Raw genomic sequence first — 18,190 nt, forward strand, 5'->3', positions numbered from 1 at the left:
ACTCTCTCTCTCACACTTTTTTCGCTTCACTCCGCACGCGAGCCTTGTGCTTTGCGCTGGGCAGAGGGGGGAGAGGCGGTAGTTACACTTGCAGTAGCACAGGAACTTAGGAGGGAGAGAAAGAGAAAGAGAGCCAGGGACAACAACGTCACATTAGAAAGGTATAGTAATCATCCACAACTATTTTCAGTTGCAGATGATAAAGGATTCAGGAAGTTTATTCATGCAGGCCCATATGACAGAGAATATGCATCTTCTTTTTGTTTTCATATTTTAATTTATATTTAATTGTGTTGTGGTTTGCAGTGTTTTGTGTTGTTTCACTTTAAATTTGTTTAAAAGGAAAAAGCTGAAAATTTAAATAGTTTAAAGTTGAACTCTGAATAGTTGGTTTTTGTATTATATGATTTATTTATTACATTTTATGTGGAGTGAATGAATAAAAGTATATTTAAGGTGGAACCTAGAGTCAAAGCACGTACAAACTCTAAAACACGTACTAACCCCAAAACACATACAAACCCCAAAGCACGTACAAAACACAACAGAAGTGCTCCAGGATGCTAGGCGCAGTGTTCAATGGCCTTTGATCAGTGGTCGTTGATCAATGGTCATGACAATTTGCATATTAATGATCAAGGAACTGACCTCACAGCCCATTGTTCATTCAGTGTGCAAATGTACTGTTTATAAGGTTGGGGAAACCTTGCAGTCAGTTGAGACTGAAGAAGTGTGAGTGAGTGACGAAACGTTTCTCCCACTGAAAAAGCTATGTTACCCCGGTACTGTGGCAATGGGGCTTAACAGGTTAAACTAAGTTGAACAAATTTTGTGCTAATTATTTGTCAGTACTGTAAACTAGTTGGATGATTATAAGGCAATGTTTTTCCCGTGACCAAACCATCCTTGAATGCTACTTCTATGGATTCCTCCAAAGACAATCTAAGGAGCTTGGAAAGAAAAGCGTCTGGACTTCTTTAAGTTGCTTGAAGACGTTTCACCTCTCATCCGAGAAGCTTCTTCAGTTCTAGGGTCAAATGGTGGAGAGTCACAGACTTAAACCTTGTGGTAGTATCCCCCCAAAGAGGGACAAAGGACCCCCTGATGATCCTCTACCTAATCACCTGAGCCAAGGCATGAAAGCGGCTGTAGGTCACAATCAGCCAAGGTTTTGGATGAGCTCATTGTGAAATCTAGCCCTACCCTATCGCGATTTCCTGAGGTCAGATGGCCCAGGGTGTGAGTGGGTTAAGGCGTCTGGGAAGGGATCTCAAAAGTGGATTATAGATGGCAGACGGTTGGTATCGTAAGGCGCCGCCTCTGTTCAAAGATGGTCGCTCACAGTGGACGTGAATGGCCTCTTTTACTCCTCTTTCAAACCATCTGTCTTCTCTGTCCAAAATGTGAACATTGGCATTGTCGAAAGAGTGACCTTTGTCCTTTAGATGCAGATGGACCGCTGAGTCTTGTCCTGTAGAGGTGGCTCTTCTATGTTGTGCAATGCGCTTGTGAAGTGGCTGTTTGGTCTCTCCAATGTAGAGGTCTGGGCATTCCACGCTACACTGTACAGCATACACTACATTGTTAAGTTTGTGTTTTGGAGTTTTGTCTTTTGGATGAACCAGCTTTTGTCTGAGTGTGCTGCTGGGTCTGAAATACACTGGGATGTCGTGCTTGGAGAAAACTCTCCTGAATTTCCCTGATACACCGGCTACATAGAGGATGACAATGTTGTTGCGTTTGTCTTTCTTATCCTCCCAAGCATGTGTCTGATCTTCTTTTCTGTGCATCTTTGCTGACTTTATAAACGCCCAGTTAGGATAACCGCATGTTTTAAGTGCTTCCTTTACATGTGTGTGTTCCTTCTTTTTCCATTCAGGCTTAGAGGGAACACTCTCTGCCTGGTGGTGCAGGGTCCTACTTACTCCAAGTTTGTGTTCCAGAGGGTGGTGGGAGTCAAAGAGGAGGTACTGGTCCGTATGTGTGGGCTTCCGGTAAACTTTAATGTTGAATTTCCCATTCTCTTCAATGTGCACAGCGCAGTCCAGGAAAGGCAAACAGTTATCCTTTGTGTCCTGATGTTTTTATCCACGGCGTTAATGTGCACAGTGAAGGATTCCACTTCTTGGAGTAATTAGGACCCTACACCACCGGGCAGGGGTGTAGGGGTGTGATTTATTGCACTTTTTTACAATTTATGTAGTTACTATGTACTTAATGCAGACATATTATTATAATTTGGGCTGTAACGGTTGTATTGATGTATAGCAACTTGAAATGCTCCCACAAATGGCACTAGCATTTGTAAAAATATGCTGTAAATATAAAGATAAGCTCTGGCGGACTTGGTTCTATGGTAGGTCTTAAAGGGTTATAGAAGTCCAGATGCTTTTCTTTCCAAGCTCCTTAGACTACGATGGCCTGGATGACTGAGAACCTTCACAGACATACTCCAAAGACAATGTTGGCACCTTCAGTGTCTGACTATACTAATGTACTACTGCCTGTGTGCTGTTCATTACTGTAATCTTTTTTTTTTTTCTTTTTTTTTTTGCCTGTCCCGTTTGGCTCTTTTGCCATCAGAATTATTGTCTAAAGGCGAAGAAAGATGCCCAACAGATTTATTTTACCAAATGGACCATCCCAGCCTTGCCGTATTGGCCTATTTGATTCACCTTTTATTGTTTATTTTATTTATTTTTTATTTTCACTTGCTAGATACGGGACAGCTCCCCCGCTGACCCGAGTAGGCACCCCCATACTCTGCAACCCGCCAGGGAAAGGGGGCCCAGGCCCATCCGGACCGGGGCCCAGAACAGCAGCGCCGCCCGGCCCCACAGAGCCCAGGACAGCCCACCCGACCCCACCACAGAGAAAACTGCACCCCCCCGTCATCCACTCATATTCCAGACTACACAAGACAATAGACACCCAGGCTGAGATCTTCCTCCACCTCTCCTGTATCTCCTCCTCCTGCAGAGTGAGTTCTTGAAGAGAGGAGAGCTCCTGCAAGGTGTAACAACCTCCCCCACTAGTTGAAGAGCTCCCCAGGTGGCTCGATGCACTGGCGGCACCCTGCGCCAGGGCTGTTATGTTGTTATGTTGTCCAAAAACTGATCAATTTCCTTTTTAGATGGGTTTATTTGTGGTGAATACAACATTTTATAGAAATCCCTGAAAATGTTGTTTATTTGTTTTGGTTCATATATTGTGTTCCCAGATGAATCTTGAACAACACATATAGTTGTTTTTTCTTTCTTTATTCTTAGCTGGTTTTCTAGAAATTGACCGGATTTATTACCATGTTCAGAATTTTGTAAGCGTAGTCTTTGTACTAAGAATTTTGTTTTTTTTAAATCAATTATCTCATTTAATTCTAGTTTTGTTTGGCGTATTTTGTTCAATGTTTCCTGATTTTGGTGGGACACGTAGGTTTCTTCTAGTGATTTAATGTTTTTTTCTAATTCCTGAATATTCTTTTTCTTTTTTTCTTTTTATGTGATGAGAAAGAAATTATTTTACCTCTCATCACAGCTTTCCCTGCTTCCCATAGAACAGAAGCTGATGTTCCGGGAGTGTCATTATAGTCTAAATATGAAGTCCACTCTTTTTTAAAATATTTAATAAAGTCTTCATCTTTAAGTAGTGATGTATTAATCGCCAGTTTTTACTTGGCGTAGTATTATTTTTGTGCATTAGTGTTAAAGATACAGGAGCATGATCGCTGACAGCTATAGGGTGAATCTCAGTGTCTGAAATGTCGCTCAGCAGTGAGCTGCTGACCAAAAAATAATCTAGACGAGAGTAGGAGTGATAGACATGTGAGAAAGAAGTATGTTCCTTACTGGTCGGGTGAATGGAGCGCCATGCATCGCAGAGACCAAAGTTGCTCATATACTGTTTGATTATATTCGTGGACTGCCAATTGCGTTGAGTTCCTGCTGTATTGAGCCTATCCATTTCTTCATTTAGTCCAAGGTTGAGGTCACCTCCAAGAACAAGTGTGCCATCTAAGTGTTCAGAGAGTGCACTGAAGAATGAGGGATCATCAACATTTGGACCATATATACTTACAATACATAGCTTTTTATCAAGTATAGATAGTTTAATGATTAAGAATCTGCCCTCTGGATCTATAACTGTATCGAGTACTGTGAAATTAATATTTTTATGTATTAGAATTGCTACTCCCCTTTGTCTAGAATTATAACAAGCTGAGAACACATTAGGAAACTCAGGTGTTTTAAGTTCATTCGAACCTCTAAGAGGTCTGTGGGTCTCTTGTAAAAGGAAAACATCTGCCTGTAGTTTTTTGAGTTGGTTAAATATTTTTAACCTCTTTTCTCTGGAGGCAGCTCCCTTTATATTCCATGTAACGAACTTTACTGCACCCATAGATGTCTGTGTATAACTAGGGGTGTACACTGTATGTGTCGCTTAGACAGGTGTAGAGAATATATCACTTGTTCATGAATAAAGAGAAGGAGAGAGAGAAAAAATGTGTGGCGAGATGCTCCCTGAGTCTGACTATGTGTGTGCATATTTACTAATATGAGTAGGCTTGGCTTAAGTGTGTGTATCCTATACCACTGTGTGCGCTGTCTGACTGATGTAAATGTGCTGTCGTTGAGCGCATGACTGTGCGTGATCGTGCTGTGCGTATGTGTCGAAATAAAGGATGTTGTTTGTGGATGAGTGTGGAAGCAGGTGATCGAAGCAGTGAAAGAAATAAAGAAAGAAACCAAGGACAAGGGTGAGGATTTTTCGATTCTGTTTAACGATTCGATTTTTTTATCGATTCTCTTATCGATTTTTATTTTTAAAAAAGGGGAACACTAAGGTCGATTAGCTTAGAACTTTGTTTTATATCTTCTCTTTGAACAAGATAGAAATTTAGGAGTAACATGGCCTTACAAAGCCACCAGTGACATCTTAAGAGATCCACAGCCTACAGCCTTCAATGGGGTGTCACAGGGTCCCCAGGAAAAAAAATTCTAAATGTAAAATAATAAAATAAATATTCTTCTGTAGCAATAATTACAATTACACAAGAATATCCACTAATGTCCCTACCTACAATTAAACACATTCACTTAACGAAAATCGGGGGCATCTGCTGTGGCAAATGGGTGCAAGCCTTTTACCAAAAACTTAGTCACTGCTCGGTGACATTCGTCTATCCTGGCCTGAAAGGAGACGCTACCGGTAGACTGCAGCGAGAACTGCCAGCATCTGAGCCAGCCAGACTCTGTCTGTCTCTCTCATCATGGTCACCTAAATGCAGCGCACAGTAATGGCTGGTTTTGTAATAAGGCAGATCGTGCTAACATAATATGCACTGTTAGTTGATTATTTATCTGCCACATTAACGGGAGAGGACGTGCAAACGTTACCGCTGCTGCTGGGTTGAGATTCACGAGTCCGGAGCGGAATTAAAAACGCGACATTCATTTAAGGTCATTGCGTGTTTTGTGAGCAAATGCTTTTGCATATTCGTAGTGTTTCCTCCCTTAAATGAAATATCTACTGTACTTTGTAGGTATTACAAGTTGCCCTGTTGTCATCCGTTCTCGTAAAGTATAACCAAACATTTGAGCGTTTGAGCCGCTTAGGTGCCATGTTTCCTGCCAGGTACATGACGCTCCGCAACGTGGTGACATCATTCAGGGCGACTGGAATTGATAAGGGAATCGTTTGCAAAAATGGCAAACAATTCCAAGGAATTGAAACAGTGGGAACCGGTTCTCAACAAGAACCGGGTTTCGATACCCATCCCTAGTGGTGGGGGAGATAGGCCTCCATACCTTGGAGGGCCTAAGATGTCCGTAGAGAGGTGGCGTCTGATACCCAACCTGACATATAGACACAGACATACAGGCACACACAGATACAGACATCCATTCCCACCCTCATGCGCTCATATGCAATTACTCAATACTCACCCAACGTGGAGACAGACATAAAAAGACACTGTACACACTCCCCAAGCGTACTCTATACCGCAGGTCTAGGTACCCTTGCCCCTGGAGGGGGAAACTGCACCCAGACCCAGGTAGTGTTACCCTTTTCCCTGCGGTGGGGAGAAGCAGACTGCCCCGACTCAGCAGCAGCAGGGAGGCCCCACATTCCAGACCCCAATCGGACGGCCAGCTCCTCCACCTAGCCCCCCCGTTCCAACAGGCCGCAGAGAACGGGGGTGTGTGAAGACTCCAAACCTCCCTCCGCCCGCTCATATGTAGTGTTGATGCATGTGTGTTCTAAGGTGAATTTAAAACCTAGGAGGGCATGGAGCTACCTGCCAGAGGGCAGCAGGTAAGCGCATAGCCCCTCCTGATAGCCCTCAATGTTTACTTGTATTTAAAATTGAGAGGTGGGCAACGATGCCAGGGGTGAGGTTGTACACCCTAATGGTCTTTTGGATTCCGTGTAGCGCGCCCACCCCCAAGGTCCTATATGAATGTGTTAAGAGAGTGTGAGTAATGTGAATGTCTAAGTTGTGGGATAAAATTGAGGCACAGGCAGCCAGAAGGGGACAGATGGGGGGATGCCTCCCCTGCACCCTGGTGACACACCTTTACCCCAAGGCCCTGCATGTGTGGGTGATTGTGGTGGAGCGGGAAGAGGGAGGCAGCTGGAGATGGGGCGGGAAGGAAGGGAGGGGAAAGTGACCCCTCCCTGGGGCCAGCTCCCCCGCTGACCCCAGTAGGCACCCCCATACTCTGTAACCCGCCAGGGAAAGGGGGCCCAGGCCCATCCGGACCGGGGCCCAGTTCAGCAGCGCCGCCTGGCCCCACAGAGCCCAGGACAACCCACCCGACCCCACCACAGAGAAAACTGCACCCACCCCATCATCCACTCATCTTCCAGACTGCACAAGACAATAGACGCCCAGGCTGAGATCTTCCTCCACCTCTCCTATATCTCCCCCTCCTGCAGAGTGAGTTCCTGAGAGGAGACATCCTGCAAGATGTAACAGCCTCCCCCACTAGTTAAAGAGTCCCCCAGGTTGCTCAATGCACTGGCGGCACCCCGCGCCAGGGCTGGGCCCCCATACACCAACCCGCTCACAACCCCGGCAACACACCAACCAGGACCCAAGCCCCCGAGGCCCAGCCAGGGGCAGCCAGGCTACCAGGTCAGTAAACCACGTCCGTCAGCACAGACCCTCCCCTAGCCCCGCTGCACGCAGCCACGAGGAAACCGTCACCTAAGAGCCAACAGAGCCCTTAATAGGCCATGACCGCAACCTCAGGTTGAGCCCTCCAAGGAAGATGCTCCTGGAGAATCCCCCGACACCCCAAGGCTGTCCCTACCCCCACACCAATCACAACAGCGAAGGTGGGACCACACTATGAGCCCCCACCACCAAGTTTTAGTCTAAGTTACCTGATAAATCCGCTTCCCATTTTGCAATAGGAAGTGATATTGATTCATTCGTTTTAGAAAGCATTCTGTATATTTTGGAAAGTAATTTGGGGGTTTTAAGAGTAAGAAATTGAACCACACTTGGTGGTGTTTGTAGTTCAACTTGACCCAGTTTAAATTTCTTTTTTACTATGGATTTAATTTGTTGATATTCTAAAAATCTTTTCTTGTAGATCCTATATTGTGTAACTAGTCTGTCAAATGGAATAAATTCTGTTTCCTTCTAATATATGTTCTAAGTATTTGATTCCTTTACCACGCCAATCTGGAAGGTTTATTATATTATTGTTTTGTAAGATGTCAGGGTTGTTCCAGATAGGTGTACGTTTGCATGGGATTAATGAAGACTCCGTCAATTTTAGAAACTCCCACCATGCTGTCAGAGAAGAGGTGATGCTGATGCTTTTGAAGCATTCATGTTGTTGGATGTTTGAGCTGATAAATGGTAGGTCTGAAATCTCTAGATTATTGCAAAGTGCTTGTTCTACATCTAGCCAAGGTTCATCTAGGAGGGTATGTTTCAGCCATTCTGAGATAAATTGAAGCCTGTTGGCTAAGAAGTAGTGCTGAAAGTTAGGTAGTTCTAATCCTCCTTTATCCTTGGTCATTTGTAGTGTTTTTAAGCTTATATGTGGGGTTTATTTTTCCAAAGGAATTTGGACATATATGAATCTAGAGATCTGAACCAATCTTATGGCGGTTTAGTTGGGATCATTGAGAATAAATAATTTATTTTTGGTAAGACCATCATTTTTATAGCGGCAATCCTTCCCATGAGTGATATGGGTAAACATTTCCATCTAGCCAGATCGCCTTCTACTTTCTTTAAAAGTGGGGTATGGTTTAATTTGTCAGACCTGCAAGCTTGGGAGAAACATTAATACCTAAATATTTTATATTTCCCGATTGCAGTGGTGTAGAGGAAGAATTATGGAAGGAGCAATTAATCGGGAGGACTGTAGATTTTGACCAGTTAATTGAGTAATCTGATATTCTTGCAAAAGAGTTTATCAATTCAATCACCACAGAGATATTGACTTGTGAGTTTTGGAGAAAAAGTAACACATCATCTGCATAAAGGCTGATTTTATGTTCCACGTTCTTGCATTTTATGCATTACTGTAATCCTAATCCATAACTTTAACATGGAAGGGCAGTCATGTTCATCCAAAATCAAAAAACAAAAGAAAGAAAAATGTTTAAGCAGTGCTTAAACTTGGTGAAAATTCAAGTCAGCAAATCAAATGCAAAATACCAGGAGTTACCAGTGCAAAATTTATTTGAGCAAAACTACTTAATTAAGGTATAATGGTCATCCCCCTCAAATCATCCCTGACATTCAACTGAGCTAAAACTAGAAGCATTGTGCTAAATTCTATTAGCTTCTGTTCAGTGCTAATCTATGTCAGCACTAAGCAGCTATTAGAACTTCATAAGTTCCCTGCCCTGAAAAAGATGCACCAGTAAAAGGATTACTCAAACATGCTCTAACCCCTAACCCTAACCCCTTATAATGTGGGCTGTCATATTTACTGACAGCCCACAGAAATTATTTTTAAACATCTAGGTGATTGGACAGACAATGGCCAATGAAGAAGAGTCATCTCACCTGGTTATTAACTTGTTAATAAAGCCCTGATGTCTCTGTGGAACACCATACTGAGACTAGACTGCACTGATCATTCTTTTAGTCTGAAAACACATACAGATAAGTGAGTTGAATTCAACAAGATAGAGTGAACATGCCTTTCAGATTCACTTTGATGTACAGTGGTCCCTCGTTTATCGCGGAAGTTACAAGTAGCCAACTTTATATATTTTTTTGCAATTATTATAGATGTTTTAAGGCTGTAAAACCCCTCACTATATACTTTATACACTTTTCTCAGACAGGCACAAACATTTTCACAATTTTCTCTCTTGTTTAAACACTCTCACAGTTTAAACCTTGGTAGAAAAATAAGTCCAGTATTATAGAATGAAACCAAAGGCACCCATGGTTGCCTTTGAAGGTGCAAAATGTTTCATCGACCTTGTTGTGTTCATTGGGGAGAAAACTTAAAAACATACAGTACAACACAGCTAGTGATCAAAGATTTATATAAATTTGACAACCTGAACGCATTCTGTACTGTACAGGAGACACGGCACAGGATTGATTGACAATGGTCTACAGCCAATCAGGACGCAGAACACAATGCACTGTAAAAAAAAAAAAAGGAAAATTGCACAAAAAAAAATCAGCGAGGCTGCGAAAAGTGAACAGCATTATAGCGAGGGACCACTGTAATCATGATAAATTATGATACATCTGTAGATTTTTCAATTACACATTCCGGGTCAGAAATGTCATTTGACTGATTCAGATTTGGGAAGATCAACAAAGGCCACTGAACTCACTCTTGCATTCATGAACCCACTGTGTCATGACTTTTGCTTTTTCTACATATGGAGCATTACTCTGATCAAAGTAGACTTCAGAGGTATAAACAGTAACAATAATGACTTCTATTAATTAATAATTCTAAATATTAGATTTTAACATTTTTTTTAACTTTACTCTCAAGTCTGTTTTGAGACTGCATACAAGTCATTTTTCATGTCCACAAACAAGTCCACAACCCCTTTATCCCATTTGCACAATTCATTGTGTCAAAATTTAAAACACTGGAGTGGCAGCCTATGGAATCTCCAACCAGTGAGACCATTTAGGGCACATATTGGCAAGTGTTTCACTTTAAGTGAACGACCTAATTCATTTGAATAGATGTGATAAGGTGCCCCAGCAAAGTTGCTCTTTATGTGGTTCTAAAACACCACTGCTACACTAGTGATGACACCCATGCTGGACTTTAGAGGGCTTTCAATGCCATTACTGCACAAAATAATTAGGAATTTGTTCAATCACAGGTCCCAGAGAGACACATGTAGCTGTACCCATTTCCCCAGAGAGGTAAAAGTGACCTTCTACTTACAGGACGGTCGGCCTAAACAGGAGGTTGCCCTTCATCATGCTGTCTCACATTCTGAGAATGTATTATATGTCCGTACTATTTAGTGCCTTCCATGATGCATTAGAAGTAAAGTGACTACAATGTTCATCTCTCGAGAGGGCTGAATCCCTGTGCCAGAGACCAAAGTGATAATTCACTTCTGAAGCCATTTTAGCAAATACTACATTATTAGGCTGAAAAGATTGCTATGTCCGTCTTTGGGTCCAATGCACCTAGACAATTACAAAAGTAAGCCATGCATATCAGTCATGCGCTGGCTAGAAATAAAACCCAGCCATTGCTTTTCTCATGATGCATCCATATAAGCTGTTTGGGAAATTGGATACTGTGGCAATCATTTATTACTCATCACTCATCTCTGTCTCTATCTCATTATAGACAGGTGTCACCTTTTATTTGTAAAAATCTTCATTTTTTTCTACTTCCTAACAAGGATGAGCACAGGCAGAGTAATCTGTGATGGAATTCAAAATCTAGCCTGACAAAATACAAAACACTGGTTTCAGGGTACTTATTTGTGTTTTTCCCCACACTCTGCATGTTAACAGCAAAGAGAAAGGTAGAGAGAATTGTTCCCTGAGTGTATGATTGATTGAGTGAATGACAAGAGAATGATTGCTTCAGAAACATTGAATACACAGGACCACTTGCTTCTGAACTTGGCCTATGTAAGACAAATGAAAACCTGAATCTTGCTTTTTCAGTAATACAATAAACATACTTGCTATTCATTAATGAGATATTTCATTTTTTAAGTGTGTTAAAATTTTAAGTGTTAAAATTTTGATACGTTTACAAAAGAAAAAATAAGGACATTTGCAATGTTTTGCCTTCCCCTGACACCCTCTTAGATCCATAGAGGTTGGTATCCAGTTCTGTGGTTTTGTCAGGCAGGTCAGGCAGCTCTATGGCAGTGCGTAAGCATTTGCATTATTTTGTCCAAAGGTAATCTTAAATGTCAGCAGTTAAGATGCTCTGCTTCAAATTTTGAAAAAAGTAGCTGCAAGCTGAGTACGGCCCTGCACCAGTGGTGGTGAGGCCCACTAAGGAGATGAAGAATGAGCCAAGTACTGCAACATCTAGTTTTTAATTTGTCTTAGACCTTTGTTTAAATAAGTTTGGATCAATATAAATTATGACTGTGTCTATTTTAGAAAACAAAGATAGCTAAAGTAGTTAGTAGTTAGAACTGGTGTAATAACAGTGCATGTATTTACAGTGAAGCAAAGGTCAATTATGATAACAACAGGATTGTGAGTTGTGGTCCAGGGCTCCAATATTCACAAAATCCAAAGAAACTCTTCTTCACGGGAGTTCTAAACCCTGTACCTTTTAGGCTTCAGCTCACCACAACTGTGAATTTGATAAGTGGAAAAAGATTGCTGACTCTTGGTGTTCGCTCTCTCTGCGGTAGAATATCACTTCCTGTTCCTGCTCAAACACAGTGGTGTTTTTGAGTAGCTTTTCTGCTTAGCATACATTCTTTTTTCATAGTATAATCTTCACTACCTAATTTATAGCCAAAGTATTCACTCACCGTGTCTTTACTGTTTCGCTAGCTTAGCTTAGCACATAGCAGACTCGCTAGCACCATGGCTACTTCACCTGTCCCTCCTGCAATTTCCTGCTCATTGTCTCAGATGTTTAGTTACTCCTTGGCCTCCTTTAGCAGTAATGATACTTGTAACAAATGTAGCATATTTGCAGCTCAGGAGGCCAGGATTACTGAATTGGAGACTCAGCTTCACACCCTTCATTCACCCCTAGCTAGCCAGGCCCCTGTAGCTGGTTCAGCCGAAGATAGCATAGGCCCCACTAGCTGTTCCCCGGCAGACCCCAAGCAGCTGGGGAAAGAGGGTGGCTGGGTGACGGTGAGGAGGAAGCATAGTCTTAAACAGAAGCCACAGGTACACCACCAACCTGTTCATCTGACTAACCGTTTTCCCCCACTCGGCAACACACCCGCCGGGGGTCAAGTCTGGTAATTGGTGATTCTGTTCTGAGACGTGAAGCTAGAGACACCGGCAACCATAGTCAATTGTCTTCCAGGGACCAGAGCAGGCAACATTGAGGAAAATTTAAAACTGCTGGCTAAGGGTAAACGTAAATTCGGTAAAATCATAATTCACATTGGCAGTAATGACATCCGCTTACGCCAAGCGGAGTTCACTAAAATCAATATTGAATCGGTTTGTAACTTTGCCAAAACAATGTCGGACTCTGTAGTTTTCTCTGGTCCCCTCCCCAATCAGACCAGGAGTGACATGTTTAGCCGCATGTTCTCCTTAAATTGCTGGCTGGCTGAGTGGTGTCCAAAAAACGATGTGGGCTTTATAGATAATTGGCAAACCTTCTGGAGGAAACCTGGTTTTGTTAGGAGAGATGGCATCCATCCCACTTTAGATGGAGCAGCTCGCATTTCTAGAAATATGGAGAAATGTATTAAACCCCCCAAAATATGACTATCCAGAGTTGGGACCAGGAAGAAGAGTTGCAGTCTTACACGCCTCTCTGCAGCTTCTCTCCTCCTGTTACCCCCCCCAAAACCCCATTTCCACTCAGACTTTTGTCCCAAAAGGACAAAAAACAAACTAAAACACATCAATAAACAACTTAAACATAAAAAATAAAAAAAACACAGTATCCACATCTGAACCAAAGAGTAAAACAGTGAAATGTGGATTATTAAATATTTGGTCTCTCTCCTCCAAGTCTCTGTTAGTACATGACCTATTAATTGATCAACACATCGATTTACTCTGCCTTACAGAAACCTGCTTGCAGCAGGGTGATTATGTTAGTTTAAATGAATCAACACCTCGAGTCATCCTAACTACCAGAAACCTCGAAGCACAGGCCGAGGGGGCGGTGTGGCAGCAGTTTTTTCACACCAGCCTATTAATCAACGAAAGACCAAGACAGACTTTTAATTCATTTGAAAGCCTGATGCTTAGCCTTGTCCACCCCAGCTGTAAAACTCAGAAACCAGTCTTACTTCTTATCATCTATGCTCAGTGATGGGAATAACGACCTTACAAGTAACGGCGTTACTCTTTTCAGTAACGAGTAATCTAACTAATTACTATTCCTATCGTTACAACGCCGTTACCATTACTAACAAGAAAATGCGGTGCGGTCGCGTTACTATTTTTCAACAAACAGATGGTTGAAGCTGTGTTCAGTTTACCGCAACCTATATCAGTTACACGGAAGTAGCTGTAAGTAATCTGGGCGCTACAGCTTTAACCTCTTAAGCCCCAACGCCCCCTGTTACGGGGGCAAAAGGCAGGAGATCAGTTAGGCTTGGGGCTTAAGAGGTTAAGCAGCTGCGCACGCTCCCGCGGGCAGCAATCACTTTCTGGTAGACAAATCACTTTTTGGCACAACCCCCTTGAGCTAGGGGGAAAACAATCGCATGAGTGCTGCTGTTTGACTGAGGAAGAATATAGTAGTTGTGGTAAGCCAATCACATGACCACCTCAAGATGACAAAGCAACAAGGTGATATATATCAGTTTTTAAATTGTGTTGATAGGCCACATAAAACCAGAGTCATGATAAACAATATATACGTGGTGTTTTCTCCTCAATATTTTCATCACGTTTGCTGTCTAAGGACAGCGCTAGCAAGCACTCTCTGCTTATGACCAAAAAATAAAAAAGTAAAACAAAAAACGCCCGTTCGTGTTGGTGGAAAAATGCACCATGTCGACCAATCAAAAAATGATATGGCGAGATGACATTTGGTTGTTTAAGGAAGAGGGGGAAGTTTTTGGAGTGACAGCGAGAAAGAGCGAGCAAGCGAGTGAGCGAGAAAGAGCAGAGAAAGAGAGAGAGCGAAGTTTGAGATGTTGAGAGATTTGTGATGTTTAGCGTGTTTGGAGTGTGTAGGTCATGTGTTGTCTTGTGTAGTTAGTGTGTAGTGTTGTGAATAGTTTTGTGTTGTGTGTCAGAACAATGAGGTGACTGCTGTCTCCAGGTAGAAAACAGGAGTGATACACCTGCTGCCGTCAGACCTGCAGGTGTCAGGCTGTGATGTTCTCCTTTATAGTGGACAGAAATTATTTTTTTGGACTGGCAAAAATAATTTGTGTGGCATCTTATTGAATGCAGAACCCCTGATTGTTATGTAAATAGTTTGAAATGGTTATAAAAAAAAAGAGTAAAAGGTAAATGGCTGCAAATAACTTGTTGTTTGCAAAACTTGTGCATATGATTTTAAAATTTACATTTATATTTGCATTTAAGGTTATGAAATATTATTCAATGAACATATTTGTGGTTGTTACAGTGAAAATATCACCTTTTCTACTCGGATTTGATGGTTTTTGTCTGATTTTAGATCAATTGTGTTAATACAGTATATCAAAATGAAAACATAACTGTAAATTCAGACACGTGAGGTTGTGCTGAAAAGAATGATACCAAACAAGGCAAAGTAAATAGTTTTTAAAGGTGAAATGTCGAGGTAAAGTCAAAAGTAGTTAAAACGGCCAGTTATACCCTGGACACCAGAGGCTTAAACATTTGTTTTTTTATTAAAGTAACGCAATAGTTACTTTTCAAGTAATTAATTACTTTTAGAATCTGGTAAATCAGTTACTAACTCAGTTACTTTTTTGAAGAAGTAACTAGTAACTATAATTAATTACTTTTCAAAGTAAATTGCCCAACACTGTCTATGATCCACCTGGGCCTTACACAGAGTTTCTGTCTGATTTCTCAGACTTTTTATCTGATTTAGTGCTCAGCTCAGAAAAAATAATTATTGTGGGTGATTTTAACATTCATGTAGATGCTAAAAGGATAGCCTCAACATGGCATTTAATCTGTTATTAGACTCAATTGGCTTCTCTCAAAATGTAAAAGAACCCACCCACCACTTTAATCACACTCTAGATCTTGTTTTAACATATGGCATAGAAACTGAACATTTAACAGTGTTTCCTGAAAAACCTCCCCTGTCTGATCATTTCCTGATAACATTTACATTTACAATAATTGATTACACAGCAGTGGAGAGTAGACTTCACCACAGTAGATGTCTTTCTGAAAGTGCTGTAACTAAGTTTAAGAATATAATCCACCCACTGTTATCATCTTCAATGCCCTGTACCAACATAGAGCAGAGCAGCTACCTGAACGCTACTCCAACAGAGGTCAACCATCTTGTAAATGATTTTACCTCCTCACTACGTACGACTCTGGATACTGCAGCTCCAGTGAAAACTAAGGCCTCAAATCAGAAGTACCTGACTCCGTGGCATAATTCTCAAACACGTAGCCTAAAGCAGATAAGTCGTAAGCTGGAGAGGAAATGGCGTGTCACAAATTTAGAAAATCATCATTTAGCCTGGAGAAATAGATTGTTGCTTTATAAGAAAGCCCTCCGCAAAGCCAGAACATCTTACTATTCATCACTGATTGAAGAAAATAAGAACAACCCTAGGTTTCTCTTCAGCACTGTAGGCAGGCTGACAAAAAGTCAGAGCTCTATTGAGCCAACCATCCCTTTAACGTTAACTAGTAATGACTAGGGCTGTGCGATATGACCAAAATCTCATATCCCGATATAAGAATTAAATCGCCCCGATAACGATATAAATCACACAAATGTAACATTTTCTGTAAATTCTGTGAATCTTGGGCAGCTCGACTTGTGGGAAGTGTTTCCAGCTGTGCGTCATGTACCTGGAGTCGAGTGTTTTAACAGATGCATGAAACTATATATTTTTAGACATAAGTTGTAACAGCCGCCCTTTTCTTTGTGAGTATTTATTACACGGTGTGCTGCAGGGAAAAGCCTGTTCTAACGTTTGAGTCTAAGGTTTATTTTTTAGCACCTGGCGACTCTTTTTTACTTCTCATCTGTAAATAATCTGCTCTTTTACGTGATTCAGTTTATTTTGAAAAGTCTCAACAGGATCTTGAGCTTTATTGTGAAAGGTTTACGTGGAACAGAAATAAGCGGACACGCGATGGTGTTACCGTCGTTGTTGCTAACCACAACGCATAAAAACAGGCGCTTGTCCGTTCGTAGTGTGGTTATATTAAATATAAGAGAAAGAGAGAACTTTAAGAAATTAATATAGCCACTACAGTGACCATCAAAACGATGAAAAAATATTGCCGTAAACAGTTCATTTTGCGACACCACGAAACAAACGATAGCGTAAAATGAAACAATAGACGTTTTTATATCGTCATCCGATATATATCGTTATATCGAACAGCCCTAGTAATGACTTCATAAATTTATTCACAAAAAATTTTTTTATCATTAGACAAAAAATTACCAATAATTATCCCACAGATGTAATATTATCTACAGCTACTTTCAGTACCATTGATATTCATTTAGACTCTTTTTCTCCAATTGATCTTTCTGAGTTAACTTCAATAATTACTTCCTCCAAACCATCAACATGTCTTTTAGACCCCATGCCTACAAAACTGCTCAAAGAAATCCTGCCATTAATTAATGCTTCAATCTTAAATATGATCAACCTACCTCTAATAATTGGCTATGTACCACAGGCCTTCAAGCTGGCTGTAGTTAAACCTTTACTTAACCCTTTAAGACCTACCATAGAACCAAGTCCGCCAGAGCTTATATTATATTTTTACATGCTGTAGTGCCATTTTTGGGAGCATTTCAAGTTGATATACATCAATACAACCATTATAGCCCACATTTTAATAATATGTATGCATTAAGTGCATAGTAATTACATAAATTGCAAAAAAGTGCAACAAACTACTAAAAAGTTTCATTTTTGTTTTTTTAACATATATATCTAGTTAGAGAAATTTAAGAGGCTTATCCCTCAAAACTGTAAATACAAAAAAGTTGCACAAAATAGTTTCCCACCACAGGAAATTTATTTTGAATGTCTTCATAGTTCTATTTTGAAATACACCAATTTTTATATACTGCAGGAAAAACGAAAATTAATATTATAATGCAAATTTGCAAAAGAACAGCATATGCATCAAAATAAACTATTTCCAGCAGTGCAATTTGAGCCCTAAGCATCCCAGAAATGACACAGAAAGTCATAAAGTCAAACATAACTTTTAAAAACACCAGTATAGGTTCATGAGGGCCTGATGGTAAAAAAACTACATTTCCGCACAATGACGTCACTTCCGGTTTCAGGCAGGTCATGGCGGACATGTGATAGTTCGCCGTTCGATGGACGTAGGAAGTGTTACGAACAGCTGATCGGATCGGCAATGCGTGTTTCTGGAATATTATATTTTTGTTGCTGCAAGTGCTTTTTATGCAAATTTTGCAAAGCCATATGTGGAAGGAAACTGTGACCTAGGACAAGCTGATGGCATAAGATGTAAGTACAACTCCACCGGTTTCATATGAAAAAAAAATTATTGCGCAAGCTTATGTGGTTGCAGTGCTACCGGGATTTAAAAATAGAGGGTTTAAAGGGTTAAAAAGCCATCCCTAGACCCAACTGTCTAAGCTAATTATAGGCCAATCTCCAACCTTCCTTTCATATCAAAAATCCTTGAAAGCGTAGTTGTCAAACAGCTAACAGATCACCTGCAGAGGAATGGTTTATTTGAAGAGTTTCAGTCAGGTTTCAGAGCTCATCACAGCACAGAAACAGCTTTAGTGAAGGTTACAAATGATCTTATGGCCTCTGACAGTGGACTCATCTCTGTGTTTGTCCTGCTAGACCTTAGTGCAGCGTTCGATACTGTTGACCATAATATCCCATTACAGCAATTAGA

General features: G+C 41.0%; 1 long non-coding RNA gene across 1 annotated transcript; it reads right to left on the reverse strand.

Annotated features, from left to right (window-relative positions):
* Positions 1 to 12,737: 12,737 nt before the first annotated feature.
* Positions 12,738 to 17,190, reverse strand: LOC146502707 (uncharacterized). Its single transcript, XR_014869199.1, has 2 exons — positions 13,774 to 17,190; positions 12,738 to 13,688 (listed from the first exon to the last, which is right to left on the reverse strand). It is a non-coding gene; the product is annotated as an uncharacterized LOC146502707 (long non-coding RNA).
* Positions 17,191 to 18,190: the final 1,000 nt, after the last annotated feature.

Source organism: Neolamprologus multifasciatus, chromosome 15 (assembly GCF_963576455.1).
Source record: "Neolamprologus multifasciatus chromosome 15, fNeoMul1.2, whole genome shotgun sequence".
NCBI classification, from domain to species: Eukaryota; Metazoa; Chordata; class Actinopteri; order Cichliformes; family Cichlidae; genus Neolamprologus; species Neolamprologus multifasciatus.